The sequence below is a fragment of the Gallus gallus genome, chromosome 6 (assembly GCF_016699485.2).
Source record: "Gallus gallus isolate bGalGal1 chromosome 6, bGalGal1.mat.broiler.GRCg7b, whole genome shotgun sequence".
In the NCBI taxonomy this organism is placed as follows: Eukaryota; Metazoa; Chordata; class Aves; order Galliformes; family Phasianidae; genus Gallus; species Gallus gallus.
This window is the reverse complement of record NC_052537.1, coordinates 13,999,293-14,015,953: the sequence shown is the minus strand read 5'-3', so window position 1 is coordinate 14,015,953 and position 16,661 is coordinate 13,999,293. Positions and strand designations below refer to the sequence as shown.

At 38.0% G+C, this 16,661-nt stretch overlaps 1 protein-coding gene across 4 annotated transcripts in view; it reads right to left on the bottom strand.

The window, feature by feature from the left end:
• Nucleotides 1-16,661, bottom strand: part of DLG5 (discs large MAGUK scaffold protein 5) — a 95,304-nt gene that overhangs the window by 61,798 nt on the left and 16,845 nt on the right. The gene's annotated exons all lie outside the window — the stretch shown is intronic.

Here is a 16,661-nt window from a genome sequence, read left to right as displayed (position 1 = left end):
ACATACTTTACAAATGGATTAAAGAAATACTAATTTTCGCTCATCTCCTGCACTTCCTTAGGAAAAGAAGTAACACCTGTTACCACAGTATCAGATGAAAGAAAGATGTGACGACATACGAGAATTTGGCAGACAACACAAGCAGTAACACCACTGTGAAATGAAAAATAAATAAACAAACAAGGGCACAATCTCCAGCCAGACTTAAGTGTTAGGCTTAGAAATAAATGGAAAGTTGAAAAAACAGCTCAATATATTAAACAAATCAGAGTATCTTTTTGACAGACAACGTATATCAAGTTCACATAAACTGTGTGAGACGCCAGCTCAATGATAACTGCATGCCAAGATGTGACACTCAGCAACATAAAATCACCCACTTCCTCTGAAAACTTACATACGAGTTGCACACAGAAACGAAGTTTACGTGATCTAAAACTGCTGCAGCTTCTTCTTTAAAGTGGAAAAATAAAATGTTTTCATTACAGAAACACTGAATGAGTTTTTTCCCCCTTTCAAAGAACTGTTGAAAAAGATCCAAATGCAACAATCATAATAACAATGATGGAAGACACCAAAGCTTTGTAAATCCTAATTTACAAAAAATCAATTTATTATTTTGTGAATGATCAGAGTATCTTTAGGTATCCAGATACACAGGATACTCTAATAATTAGGGTCTTTCAGTCTTTCTGCGCAATCTTTACTAAATCATCTATGTTACAGTTTCCCAACTATAAGCATTTGAGGGGAGGGAGGGTTAGCTGATCCAGTTGGAAAACTCTAAAGATGGCCTGCTACGTGTGCTGTACAGAAGTCCAAAGCAAAATAGAAATAAGCACAGGCTTTTCTACCTGACACCTCAGTCATCTTCTCAACACACAGATTTAAGAATCAGTATGAAAAATTTAACAGATGCTTAAGAAGTATTCTGATGCTCAGCATACATCTTCAATTTTCAAAATGAATCACATTAGATTAAGACAGATTTGTGACACTACTTGGAGGTAATCACTACCATAAATCTGTATATAAGGAACAGCTACAAAGTATCTTCAAGTAATACAGGAACTCTTGTGAAAGCAGTTGACATTAAAACACTACTAACAATACAGCAACCGCAGAAGGAAAGAAGACTTAGAAACATACACGTAGAGGCTGAAGGAAAAAAAAAAAATCAGCAAGGTGACATTTCATAGCTGTCATATTAATAAAACCTAAACTTAAATTTCCAAAGTTCTTAGGTCAGCAACAATTTTTCCAGAATATTAAAACTTAGTAGAAAATAGTATAATCTATGTCAATATGCTTTTTCACATCTATGCTTCCAAGTGATGCTGAACTGATTACCAGATTTTAACAAATATGTCATAAGTTACACTCGACTAGACTTATTTTAATTCACAGATTGATGATCTGACATTCACAGATCCACATTTGTACAGAGGGGAAGAAAAGCATAAGCATGCTCTTCCTTTGCACAGCAGATTTGCTTCAGGGCACATCTTTGCTCATCTGAATTCAAATTTCAGATCAGTTCCATGCTATATTGAACAGCTTTGTCAGAACACAGATTTAGAAATGGCTACCATCTATACATCAGGATTTTAAGAATCACATTGCCTTTTACTTAAAACAATTAAGTCAACTTTCCTCACGTTACTAATGTCCTTATTAGCCCTAATGGCAGGAAGGCCACTTAGAAACTTTAGAATTGAGGAAGAGAACTAAGAATTAGTTGCTTAGCTGTCCAGGTCACCTCTGAAGAGAAACAGGAACCTGTTTTTTTACCATTTCTCAACACATGGTCTACACAGTGACATACCTTTTCCTTGTTAAAAAAAAAAAAGAGAGAGAGAGAGAATGGTGCAGGAAAAAATGTTGTATATCCTAGGAAGACACCAGCTGTCTAATCACAGCAGTTCCTCAATAGTGGTGTGAAGTCTAGACTGATGGGATTACTAGATTGATGGGATTAAATTATGAGTTCCAAACTACAGCATAACATTTCTCTGGCCTTCTAATCACTGAACTGTGAAATACCACATAACACTGGGCATTGTCTATACTTGAAGGAGAAGCTAAAAAAGACAAGCCTACTATCCCAAAGTAGAGCCTCAAAAACAAGATTGCATTTGTGCCTTCTAGAAGAAAGCAGTACAAAGAATCAAATAAAATTTCTTCCAGCACTAAATGATAAATTACTGCATGAATGCTAAGAAAAAGTGTCTTCAGATTTCATTACATGACATAACCTGAACATCTCCAGAAAGATACACAGACAAAACACCATTTCTGCTCATGACCCTAAAGAACACTGAACAGAAAGGGACTGCAGTGGCAAAAATGAGATACACAGAACTCAGGCTTTCAAAATTCATTATCTGCGTGCTTTGAATACATTTTTTATTTTCCCCCAGAATATGTGTTTTTTTCCCAAATACTTACAGAGTCAAAAATGTGATGCAGCTGAAAGAGTACTTGGCAAGTCTGAAGGCTATTTTGTTTCCGAAATTCGCTATACTAACTAAATAACTGTGTAGGGATAAGAATAATCGCTCCCCCAAATACACACCTTAAGCACAAGAGGCTGGTCTACCAAACACACCCCAGTATGTGAAGAACCAGGGTGTAATTTACAGGACATTAAGTGCTTCATCACACAAGACAGAGAGCATGCTGGCCTTAGCTACACAGCCCATGGTGCGTCACCTATTTATGAAGGGCTGTATTTCAGACCTGCACTACTGCTGACTCTAAATTAAGCACGTTTCCTAACTAGGACACAGCAATGCAGGACTGAGCCTAGGAAGAGTGCTTTCCCCACACAAGTTCCTTCTGCTACACCTCAGCTTACAGATGACATTAAACAACTCTCCACGCTCCCCTGCTGTGAATTTTAACTGTTAATTAAACTCTGCTTCTACTCCCAACTCCTTCCTGTGCTGTGGCTGCAGCCGATCTGGCTCCCGGACAGCAGAGGTCCATCCTAAGGGAGGCCCAGAACACCGGATGTGAGCACAGTGTGACAAACAGTTGCTGATCCATGCCTCAGCACACCAAACCAAACTGCCTTTGGCAGGACTCCTACTTGCTGTGGGGGAGCAAACAACTTTGATTAAAACTGGAAATGACCCAGATTACAGCGTTCCCATTGCCTTTCACATCACAACAACCAAAACTGCCCAAGGAGCTGAAGACCACATGGATCTGCCACGTTTCATCTCCAAGGCTATTCCTTTCTTAGAAGCCTGGACAGTCAGGTTTGTCAGAAAACATAAAACACAGTCATGTCCTGCCAGTTGTGTGACATTCAGACCTTTAATCCTGACCTTGCACAATACCTTCAATTGGGTATTTGCTCCTGTCCATGTCATCTTCACTTTTGATGCCTGACAATCATTTGTCTTTAAGGATACGAGCAACTGAAAACATTAGCAGTAGAGCAGTAGCAGAGCTCATATCAGCAGAAACTTGCTCTCTTTACCCACCTCCTTTTAAAAGCAGATTTATCGCTTATTCACCATACCTACAGTTCCTTAATACTATGCCCTGAAGCATAAAACGCTCTTTTATTGTCAGGACAGTGTGAAAACTGCATGAATGTTAAGTGGCTTTCCAAAGCATCAAGAAACTTATTTTGATTTTCCAAACACCTCACACAATTTTATAAAGAGAACAAGGGTTAAAATATTTATTTTCCTCTTACAATTGAGAAGATATTTTGAAACAACATATTTAAGACAACACAGATACTAAAAATATGGTTTTGGAGAAGACACATTTCAGAGCTTAAGCTGCCCTTCAATTAGAAGAGATTAAGAATAAACTCCTCTTGAGGACAGAACAGTTCAGACATGTAAAAATCAGCACTGGTGACAGAGTAACAGATCAGGCTGACTGTAATGTAATATGACAATTTTTGTGCAGCTTTAGATTCAGGAAAGTTAAGTAACATGCCTCAGGCCAGAAACATCAGTAAAGCTGCCCTGAGTTCAGATGCTCAAGTTCCAAGCTATCAGTCATATAATTAAGTACAACATCTGATCTTCAGGTGTTAAACACAATACTAGACATTGGTATCTGGAAAATTCCTATTTTCATAGCTACATTCTTTTCAAAACACTTCACAGTAGATCAAAGCCATGCATGTGTATCTAAATGCATGTTCTTAAAAACGTCCTCCCTAGTAATGAATACATTCACCGCCATGGATAATTTGTTGCTAGCCAGAAAGCAATGAAGTGAGTTATACCTAAAAGAATTCACAATGTATCTTTAAGAAATCTAAAATCCTTGGACAATTGCTGGGCATCCTACAACAATCTGAATTACGAAACAAAGCCAAAGTCGTCATTTTCAATTTAAAAAAGAAAAAAAAAAAGAAGAATGACAAAATGAAGGAAAAGATGAGAAGACGACATCTACTTATATGTGTTATAATTTTATCATGAGCATACACTTGCTGCTACCCACATAGTCTATTAGCATTATTTGTTCTTCTGTGCTCCACTGTGAATATTAGGTCAAACCATCCTTTTTACACAAAAAGATGGAGAGAAAAGATTAAATAGCTTTACAAATCTAAATTTGCATGGTTCTGTCACAAAAATACACAGTGCTTCAGCTGACAGCATTCAAGCTGCTTTGCCATACACTAATAATGCCTTAGAAAGTTGCAACAAAAGCAATTTTTAAGAGCCAAATTACCATGATGTTTTATCAACTTATATATCTATTATCAGCTGGTAACTGCAAGCAATGGCATACAAAAAACTTACAACTGCTTTAAAAACTAGCAACAACAACAACAAAAGACATCCAAGTATATCAGTTCAGCTGGAAATAAAATGATCCATGATACCACCCATTCTTTCATTTATTTCTTCATAATTCTAAGAATGACTAATTTCATTTTTTGCACTTTGAAACAATATTAAAAGCAGTTATTTACTAGAACAGTAATAATGTAGATGATGCTGGAGCAGCAGGACCAGAGATCCAATTACAATTACTACTGCTATTACTTATTCAAAACATCCTGTAGCAATTCAGGTTCTGAACGAGAAACAACAGCTTTAACTTCTGTCTTCTGCTTTTTTGACTGAGATGACTTTTAACTCTAATTTACTTGGTGCATTTTTTCTTGACAAGTCACTCATCTCCAACACTCAGCATCAGATGAGCTTCAACAGCACACGGCTAGGGACTATGCCCCTCTCTTACAGTCCTAGATACCCATTAGGTAATGCATCAGATGGGTGATAATTTTTTGGCAGTTCTTTTAAGGCTAACAGCTACATACCTAGCTACTATAAAAATATGCAAAGCTATATTACATTGAGATCCTGGCAAAAGAACAATTTCACATTTGTAGAACTGCACGCACAGCCTTCACCAGAAACCTTCTAAAAAAAGAAATATCAATTTTTGTAGGTTCACACTCAAAAAGGGGAAGAATAACAACTAGCTGCAGATTCTTTAACCTCTGTCAGACAGGAATTCTGTAGCATCTGTACAGACAGGAAAATTGCATTTAAGGTCTTAGTAAAGCTGCAATGTAGGCAGGTGAAACAAATTGTACGTATTCCAGCTCATGCAGATTGTAAAGCTAACCCTTACGTTATGGCCAGTTTCCTTACCTTCATGCTACTTACTGTTAATCTAAGGGAAAATCCAAATGATCTCTCACTTTCTGTGGATAAGCAACTACATTTCTTGAAGAAACGTTTCACTGGCTTCTTATGGTCAGAGGACATACAGTGTTGTAAATACAGCACTGCCAAAAAAATCGGCAAGCGATACCGCTTCTAAAAACATTAACAAGTCTACATGCAGTTTAAATCCTTTAAATAAAAGCAAACAAAAAACACATACGCGCACACAAGCTGCAGCAAGTCTCCAGGCTGCAACTACAATTCTGAAGCTTGACATAAATGAAACAAAATCAACTCCACAGCTACCATAGTCTGAGCACACTTCCCACACAAAGTAATAAAAGGTTTATTTTGTCATATCTGTACTTCATAGATTTGGAAGTATATATTTTGGCTCACCTCATTCAAGGTTAACTTTAAAGCCCAACAGCAGTGACCAACTGACTGTTATAAATGCCGAACTTCAGCATTACCTATGGACCAACATAGTGTGGGACTCCTCTGTCCTTGGAATAAACAGTTTAAGGAACTTCCGAACAGTGTTTACAGTCTGCAAGAAACTGAAGCATTTCATACCTGCTGTAGCAACAAGCCGCCTGACGAAAGAGGCATAATATGATAATTAGAGCTGCTCAAATGAAAAAAACAGAGAGAGCAAAAACTGGGAGAGATGATAAGGAAGGAGAGGTAATAAATCAAAAGAAGGAAATGAGTGCAGTAGCAATGGTGAGCACAATCTGTCCCACTGTGCAGTGCCACGAACTAAGTTTGTTTTAAATGTGCACAGCAGTTGAGGCTCTGGAAAACAAATGTGTAACAGTTTATATATATACCCTTAAACTTCACTTGGCAAACAGAAGGACTGGACATGGAGAAAACACCTGGTCGCTGCTTCACAGTGCCTTCCAACTCACACTGCACAGTTCTTCCCAACCCTTCTAATGCTGGGGTAGTACAGCTTTTTAACATCATCATCATCAAGACGAGAACCTGGCAACAATTCTTAAAAAAAATACGGAGATTATGCATGCATTTTTATTCTGGAGGAAAAAAGGGACAGATGAAAGATGCATCAAGTCACATAACACATCATTATTTGGGCTGGGAATAGACACCTCTTAGACTATCCCTTCCTGTCATTAAGCATTGGCAGAAATAGTATTTTTGAGTACCTTCAGATCTCCTTGCTAACTTCTTTAAACCCAGACAGTAATACATTCACACCTATTTTTCTTAGTATGCTAACCAAATCTTGAGGCTTGAAGACTTGTTGCTTGTCTGTTTTGTTATGCAGCAGCCCTTTCAGAGAAAGCTCACTTTGCACAGTTATTTCCATCTCGGGAGGCAATGGTTTTTATTTATTTATTTTACATCAAGCTATATTCCAGAAGCTCCACAAGTAACATGGCTAAGATTTCTAAAGGTTGATGCAGTCTGCCCTTCACAACTGACCCTAAAAGATTCAGATGAAAGTGAACTCCGTATACTCAAAATGCTTACCCCATATGCTTACACAGTCAGAAGGAAGAAAATGGTTGTGAGATGAAGGTAGTAAATACCAGATCCCTACAAAAATGTGCTCTCCATCTACTACAGTAAGCCTACAAAATTGGCAATGGCAAAAATGAAGAAATTCAAACTTCATTTAGTTTGCACAGATATACACATAGCTTTGCAATATATTTTTTTCATCAAATAGTTGTACAATCAGGTAATACGAATAGCAAAATAAAACTCTAGAACAAAATGCTATACATAAAATTTAATTTTAATTTTGGAATTAAACTGAAGTAACTACTTAATTATGTTTGTAGAGAGATCATGCCATAATTAAACCTATATGGAAGAAAAAAAAAAGGAACTAATGTTACTTAAAACTGCAGACACTGATGTTTGAAAGGCCAAAAATCAACAAGGACAGCAAGCACTGATTTTAAGATAATAGACACTTATTGCATCCAGTATTTCCACCAACTCACTGTCTTATAACCATGCTGGGGGCATGCTGGGTACTGTGGGCAATGACTGTGTCTGTCACATGCCTCACTTCAGCTCTTTCTAGCAATTCAAGAACAGAGTCCAAGGCTCTGCTACAAGAAGGGTACAAGTCCCTGCTACCTACAGACTTATTGTCAAGAGGGCTTAGGCCTCACGTCCAATCACAGGAAACTCATCAAAACTGCAAAAATGCAGCAGGAACATGACAAGTGCTGCAAAGACAAACACTGAATGAATAGCAAAGCAACTGAGATATCTCTAACACTGGTCAAATAGGAGAAAATATTCTAAGCACCTGTACAAGACCTTTCTAGATATGCACAAGTTTTCACAAAGGTAATAGCTTCACCAAACAACCACATGGAAAGGAATATCATAGAATTATGAGTTGCAAGGGACCCTGCAAGGTCATCTAATCCAACTCCCCTGCAGTGAGCAAGGACATCCACAGCTTCTCTGGGCTGCCTGTTTCTGCTTCACTAGTTTCTGTAATTCCTTAGTGACAGATTCTATTCAAAGACTAAATCAGTTGTAGAGTCTAGAGAGCACTTTTCATATGCAGCAAGGGTATCAACATACAACTGGGTCTATTAGACTGAGATTTTTGGAGGGAGAAAGTGGCTAGAACTGCCACAACTCCAGCAAGCAAGAGAGTAGTTGATAACTTAGGAACACTGGCTTTTTAACACTGTTTTATTAAGCCAGTAGATCTGGGTAACCAACGAAGCAACTATGGTGTGCACACAAAGAATAACTGAGAACTTGTGACATCATTGGCAGACCTCAGTGATGGAAGGATTTTTGAGGCAAATATTTGTGACTAGATCAATTAGAAGGAGAAAAAAAAAGTCTGCAACACTGGCAGTTAAATGCTACCCACTTCATCAATTCCAAAAAAAATGTTTTAAAGCTTTGTGTGTAGACAGTACATCTATAAAAAGATGAAACTACACTGAGCAGGAAGAAGTATCACCAACACTACATGATGGAGCACACTGAGCTTAATAGAGTGAAACAGGCCTCCCTGGAAGAGGCGCAGGCTACAGAACTGCATTCACCAGAATGCAATTCCATAGGCAAATGCAATCAGTGCCTCAGCCCAACCCCCAGACAGCAGCACACAAGACGACAGAAGAAAACGAAATCACAGTGCTGATGAAGTGGAAAATGGCACACTGACAGTACAATCCAGAGGATTTCTGAGGACAGAAAGAGTAGCCTCCCACCTCAGAGGGGAAAGTGGATAAGTAAGCCAGCCAGAGGGCCAGAAACCAACCTGCTAGAAAGTCAGCTGCCTCCCTGAAGCACAGCTGTGGTGCCTTCAGCCTTGTCTCACCTGCACCTCTCTGAGTGGAGGAACAGAGGATGATGCTGCCTCCCCATCAGCACAGCACCACTTGTCAGGCATGAAGGCTGACTGAGGACAGAGGACAGCTTTCACATTCATGCTGAGGTTTACAGTGTGCTGGGACTGCTGCTGCCAGCACAGATATATCTTCAATAAGCACACTAGGTGGTCTGGAGTAACACTGTATGTAACAGTGTTGCCTCTTCATTTAACCATAAAAACATGGACACATTTTATAGTTCCCATTCCAACAACAGAAGAGGCATTAAAAATTGTGCCTCCAGAGGCAGACTTGAAATGGGCTATGCCGTTTCTGCTCCACTTTAAATCTCTGGTGAGACAGCCTTCTTTACATCTGCCTCCTTGAACAGACCCTGCAGATCCTGGGGATGTTTCTAATGAAGATGGTGTCAGAGCAGCTGCCAGCAGACTCAATTGTTACATTTTGTTTCCCATTTCCCCGTAGCAGTGAGAGTGGCAGTGAGGCATAGCGTACAGAGGAACAGAAACAGCAGGAAGAGAATGCCGGTGGGTTTAAAGAAAAAAAGGCATCCATTGCATCCAATGTTTTCCTCATGTACAAAGTGCTTGCGGTATGGAACACTAACATAAGTTCTGATTGAATTATAACCAGAAATATGCATCTTTCTAATGTAGTAAGAAAAAGCTTCTCTCCCCTCTGCAGTTCTCCAGAAGAAAACAAACAGATGTATTAACACACTAATTGTAAAAATTATTAAAACGTTTGAAACAGGTAACAATGAAGACCAAATTCAACCAGAAAATGTGAAAAGGTGCTTAGGAAATGACTATATAAACAACAGTTGAGATGGATCACCGTTTAAAAGTGCAGGATTAAACTCTATCCCATTGTGATTTACTGCAGGTCCTTTCTGCAAGGCATTTTCATATTAGGGAAAAAAACAAAAACATCTTCTTCTTGCATATTATGGCATAATTTCCTGTTGTTATAGAAATTTTTAGTCTACTTTCCATTACAAAACCAAGGAATATTCAAGATGCTTAAGTTACAGATAACTAGGGTACATTCAATTACAATATTTTCACAACCATCTGCTTTTATGTTGGCTCAGGGACTTAACGTTAGGTTGAAAAAAGAAAATAAACATGGTTGAAAAAGAAAATAAAATTGGAAGTTTAATTGTAGAAAGTGAACTATAGGAAAGAAACAGATGATCTGATCTGAGGTCAACAGTTATACTTCACTAATGGTACTATAAATAGAAGTTTCCCAAGAGAAATACTCTATCTCCTCTCTCCATGGATAACGCCATCCATAAAATGACATTTCAAGTACACCGAAAGATTTGCCAGATACAAAATGTGAATATTAGCCCTGATCCATTAGGAAGTGATTGACATTTCAAAATCCACAACACAACCAATTGCAAGTGTTTAGTATGTATGGAAGCATATAACTATTTTCTTTTCTCTCCAAAACTAAGATCAGTGGAAAACCAGGGAAAACTTGGCAACAACTTAAACTCCTCCACTGAAAAGGGTGATAGTAAGTAGCTTTTTGGGGGAAAAAAAAAAAAAAAAAAAAAAATTGTTTTCCCTTCCCCTGCTACATCTCCTACAGGGAAAACAAATATTGCAAAATATTGCAACTTTTCATTTGAAAGAAGTAATTCAAAGTATATTTAGGGATGGTTATTCTGATTCTGTTTACTTCAAATGAAATTCAGAAAACCTTCCAGAAAGATGTAATATATTGCTGATAAAAAAAAAAAAGATTGAATGTGCAGTCTAGAAGTAAATGGGGGGGTTGGGAGAGGGAAAAGAAATCCAAACTACTGTACATATCTTTGAAGGCAAAAAAAGTAGAACAACAACAACTTGTTTCCACTCAGAGAAAAATTAAGATCTTTACAGACTTCCAAATGAGTCCAGACTTCTTTTTTCCCAATCAAGGACAAAGTCAGATAACCTACATGCTACTATCCTTGCTATGAGGATAATGGGATAAAGCAGTGAGATTTAACCTGCGAGCACTCTTGTTTTTCAGAACATTCTCTGAATGCATTTAATAATGTGTCCTGACAGATGTGAGCTTGGAGGCTGGTCATAGTTATTTATTTTTCAGTTTCATAAAGCATGTTTTTCTCTATTCCCTGGGCAAATTATCAGTACTATGGGACTCAACTTACAAATGTAATTCAAATGAGTAAAATGTAAAAGAAGGGCATAAACTGAGGGAGAGATGCTGAAGTACCTGTCCTGCCTATGCAAACTCCCTGAATTACCCAACCACTTGACAAGAAAGCTAAGCTGATGACTCGCCCCCAGCTCAATGTATGAAACACAGAAGCTGATTGTTCCATCTCTGCAACTGAACAGAAGCATCCTCTCCAAGGCATACAGGAGAAGCTTTACAATCCAAAAGCCAGGTCAAGTTACATCCAAGAAGATTTGGACCTGTTTGATTTTAAAAACCACTGGAAGTTTCTACATTAAAAAAAAAAGTCCTGCCTCAAGTGCTTCATGGTGATGCTTTCTGGAAGCAATTACAGCATGGAAAGGAGAGGCAGCAGGGAAGCTTTGAAAAAATGAAACTCAAGATCTGAGCTACTGTAGCGCTTAAGATAGGTGAGCAACATCTTTATCCTGGAAATCTGTAGTAGACAAACATGCTTTATTGAACAGAGATGCATCTTGCCTGGTTACAGCACTTACCTCCCCTGCTATCTATGCCTACGCTGAGCCTTTGTGAGCATTCTGGGAAGTGCAAATGCTAGCCACAGCTATTAATCCTCTCATGCTCGGGCACAGTAGATACGCATCATTATACTAAAATCTTCAGAGACAATTATACAGCATGAATGACCTGTTTCTCAAGATGATAGACTTCTAGTTACAATTTACATACTTTTAAAAAGTAACCTCCCTGGTTCCTCAGCTCACTGTATGCAAGAATATTTCCAGAGATCAGTCAATCAGCCGCCTATGCCTGTCTGTGTGGCACATATGCTTCTTCTGGCCAGAGAGGTCCAGAATCCACCAGAAAGAACATACTGGGGGAAGCAGATCTGGAATGATTTCCTCCATGCACGTTTATCACCTACACAGAATTAGTCGTAAATAAAAATAAAAGCAACATTCAACAAAAGGTTATCAGTGATTATGGCAGCTGAAAAGGACTGAAGACTCAATAATTCAAAGAAATATTGAAGATTAATACTCAAACAGAAAAACTCCAGATCAAACAACTAGGCCACCACATTTTACTGGAGCACAAACAGAGGCATTAAAATTTGCTTTGTGTTTTCTGAAGTACAGTGGATCTTACTAACCATTCCCCTCCCATCAGATGCAGAAGAAAACCAACTAGTACAACCAGTAGAAACAGGATAAGGAAATCCAAAGTGGTGATTGTAATCCTTCCTTTTCCTCACAAGTAAAATCTGACAGCCCTGCATTACTCCAGCTCTATTTCTCATCCCTCATAAGAGGAGGTGGCCCATTTCTCCTACTTATATCCCACTGTAGAAAGATATGAAGTCCTGACTCTTTATCATAGTCCTCTAACTGCCTTTGTGACACTGCTTATCTTTTCACCAAAGTAAATCTCTTCACTTTTCCTTCTCTTTTTCTTCCTTAGCAAGAAAAAGATATTGAATTTATCACACAGGGAAAGGGGTATTCTTATGACTAGTATTTCTGGATAAGAAAAGCTGTTGTCTAAAAGCAATGATGTTTGACTCCAAATAAACACATGACAATTTCTCAGAACATGCATCATTGCATAATTTGTCTCCTACTCATTAACTGATATTCTATTTCCAAAACTAGAAACCACACCTGTATCTTCCACTTGTCAAGAAAGGTTGGGAGGATGGGGAGGGTCAAGGAGGAAAGAGAAAAAACTAATTAGGTCCAGGAGTAATCAGAGGTTAGGGACACCTTAACCTGAAGTAGGACTAAAACTGTCTCACTCAACAGCAACAAAACGACTTGTTAACGACCTGAAAACACTTGATCTGCTTTAAAATGTCTATTTCTTTATTAAACCAGTGGTGGTTTCTCACTTAAGTAAATACTCCAGGAAAGCACACCTTGTGGTTTTTTAAGTGTAATTCTGTACCTGGAAAATAAATGTTCGCAAAGTAGAAAAACTGAAGACTTAAACAACAATACAATGAGCTGCTTATTTGATCTCATTTATCAAGATGAATTTTCTGTCATAATTAGACCAACAGATAACATTTGTTCAAAATGACATTTTTCTGTTGCAAGTCTTAATACAGAATAGTAACAGTGGCTGGACTCGCTTCTTTGAAAGAAAAATAAAAATCAAGCATCACTGCTAGCATACAGAAGCAAGTTCATTTTGACTTATCTTCTCAGAACTTCAAACTAATAGAAGATAATTATTTCCCTATTCCCAACCTCCATGGTGGCAAGATCAACAATATTTTAAGCCATATGCAGTAGCCTGCATTTATAAGAGAAAGATGAATGTGCCTATTTACAACTGAAAGCGTTACTACAGTTTTTGAAATTTCAGATTGAGATTTCTAAAATAAGTGTCATTTAGAACACAATATATCCATTGAATGTACACTATACATATATTATTCTTCCCATAAACAATGAAAATAAAGATAATTGATGTTTCTAGACAGTCAGAAATATTCAGTATGAAAAAAATATAGGCCTTCAGAATTTTTATGTTACTGAGCCTTTCCCCCAACGTTAATGGGATGCAGAAGGATTTCTGGGAAGCTGCCAGCAGAGTAATACCACTCACAGCGGTTAGAAGTCTGTTCTCCAACAGTAAAGTTTTGAAAGACCAGAAACATTTATAAAACACTGCCTCACACTACAGAGTGGGCATGGAAGAAGTTGGTAAAAAGGAATGGGGAACAGACTATTTGCAACACAGTACACTAACAACAGCAACAGGCCAGGAGAATAAGTAGTACGATATGCAATGTTCACTTATGAAGCAGCAACATCAGGGGGAACGTATTCCTGCTCCCTATGCCAAACCTGAAATACTTTCATCCGTGACCCATTCAACACACAATGTGCAAAACTAACATGAGAATTAATCAACTTCTCGCAGAAAAGCTACACATTAAAGTCCCTACCTCCATCCAAAATACAGATTGTGGCATATATAAAACACAACAACTTCCACGATTTCCATTCAGTTCCCAGTTAGGGCTAAAAAGTATGCTACAGCTGCAAACTCACAACTTTGTTACAAACAACACTGCCAATACAAACTCTCCCATGGAATTTCCAGGACAAACTCTGTTCAGAGAGACCTGAAAAACAAAAACATGTGCAGGGGGGTGGAGAGTTACAGAAATTAAAACACTTCACATCTGATGATTGTCACTAGCAAGAGCTCCCTCTACAAAGAAGTCACTTGTAGAAAGTCCTAGCTGTCAAAATCCAGGTTTGTAATGCCTTGGTTTTACAGTCTCAGCTGCTAGTGAGACAATTTCCTCCACAAATGGTTAAGAAATAGAGGAAGCTTAGTTGCGAAGTATAAATTCAGACATTGCACTCAAGTGTTCACAACTTCAAAATCATATACAGAAGGATTATTTCCTTTCTATTAAACCATGTTTTCAGTAAGAGACACATGCAGGCCAGTAGTAGGTGGTCCAACATTACTGATATTTCTTCAAAACGCCATTTTACCTATCGCCAATCTGCCACTAGAAATCACCAAACAGCTTCTCTATAGAAAAATTGACAACGTAGGAACTTGCTGCAGGCTCTGCATAAAGCTGAAAGGGTAATACGGCTCACAAATAAATTATTCCAGGGCACATACAGCAATATCACGTACAATATCTTGTGTGGGGGTAAAAATATTTTAAAGAAAAAAAGAATTATAATCTTCCCTCACGTGCGGTTTGTAATCAGTCTCAAAACAACCACAGGAAGCTAGAGTGGTTGGGACTTCAGCTGAAGAACTTCACATACTACTGAGCACTGTAAAAGGGAAGTGGGTTGTAACCTTATCAGAACTAAACCACAAGAGAAGTTTGATTTTAGTATCAGAATGTTTCACTTCTTTACACGGTAGATCTCTTAAGAATCACATAAAATCATGTCCTTAATGGACATCAGACTACTTGATTTGCCAACAAAAACATTTTTCCTTCTATAAAGGAATTTTGTCAATTTAATTCCATTATTTTTTGTAAACAGCAACGTTCTGTACTACCACAAAGAATGGCCAAAGCAGATGAATACCCTGCTCACAGTGCAGATTCATGTCATAATCAAATCCCTCAGAAAAAGAAGAGCAAAGGAGTGAAAACAGAAACATTAACCCAGAAATCTTTGTATCTTATCTCCATTTCCCTTCCAAACGAAGTAGAAAGGCAAAATAATAGCCAACAAAGTGCCCACAGCCATTCTACACAGATGCAACCACTCGATTTCCCAGTACCTTTTAGAGAAACTTTACAGTAAGACATTTCAGCTTCTGCTCTCTTCCAACTCATCTTCCACCTCAAGTCCTAAGATTTCAAGTTGATGGCACAGATGGGATAGCGTATACTGCTCCCCAAGTCCTCCCAGCGCAAGAAAGCTTTGTTATTATCACTTTGCTGTTGTGTTCCTCATCGTGCCTGTGTTCCCCAACAAGTCTCTGATTAAAGCCAGACAAGTTGCCTAATAATCATAGTAATTATCACCTAGTTTCAGGTGCTCTCCACGTAACAATTTATTTCCATTATTTTTACTATGTCATAGCATGTAATAGTCCCGAGCATTGCTCCTGGGATGAATGAGATCAGCAAGTATGTACTAACAGAACTAAATAAAACTGATACCTGAGTTAATGCAAGCTTGAAAAAAAAATGAACAGAATAAACAATACAAAAGCATAAGGGAAGCATGCACATGTTTCAAGAGAAAAAGAAAAAAAATCTATTCAGCTTAGTCCTTGTGATTAAAAAAATGTAAGATAAAGCTGAGGGGGAAAACAACAGAAATTATAGTTGTATACACTCAACCACCACATATAACTGGTATTCCATTAGTCACGCTGCAGAATGCATTTGTATTAAAATGTCAGGATGATACAAAAAACAGATCTAACGCTCCTAGGAGCAATGCCTGAATAAATGTGACACAAATTCATAAGATCTCCATGCAAATCAATTCAGAAACATTTTCAGAATACTTATAGGAAAACTACCATGCTAGATAGCATATAAAGCAACAAAGTCTGGGATGTTGAGAGAGGAGAAAGCAGATAATTGTGTTTCCAAATTAAGTCAGTTTCAATGTATTAACACTCAAGCTTTGTAAAGGTTTATTTCAAAACCAGAGCATCTATCTGCACAGCTTTGGAGAGAGCAATTTAAAGTAAGTTTTAACACCAAAGAAATAAATGGAAGTCTTTGTCTCATGGCTGCTAAAGTGAAAAAGCAATTGAAGAAAAACCCACTACACAACTCACCCTCCTAGTACGCTTTTAGAAGTAGCTTCACTTGTTATGAGCTACATTGTAACTAGACTACTTGAGAAAAGGCAGATGGAAGAGTCCAAGCCAACACTGCTAACCCACTCAGAAAATCTCATCACACGTAGGTCACTGCAAGCTGTGCTACAGCACAGACAGGAAACACAAATAGAAGCAAAACAACTCCTCACAGCCAGAACCC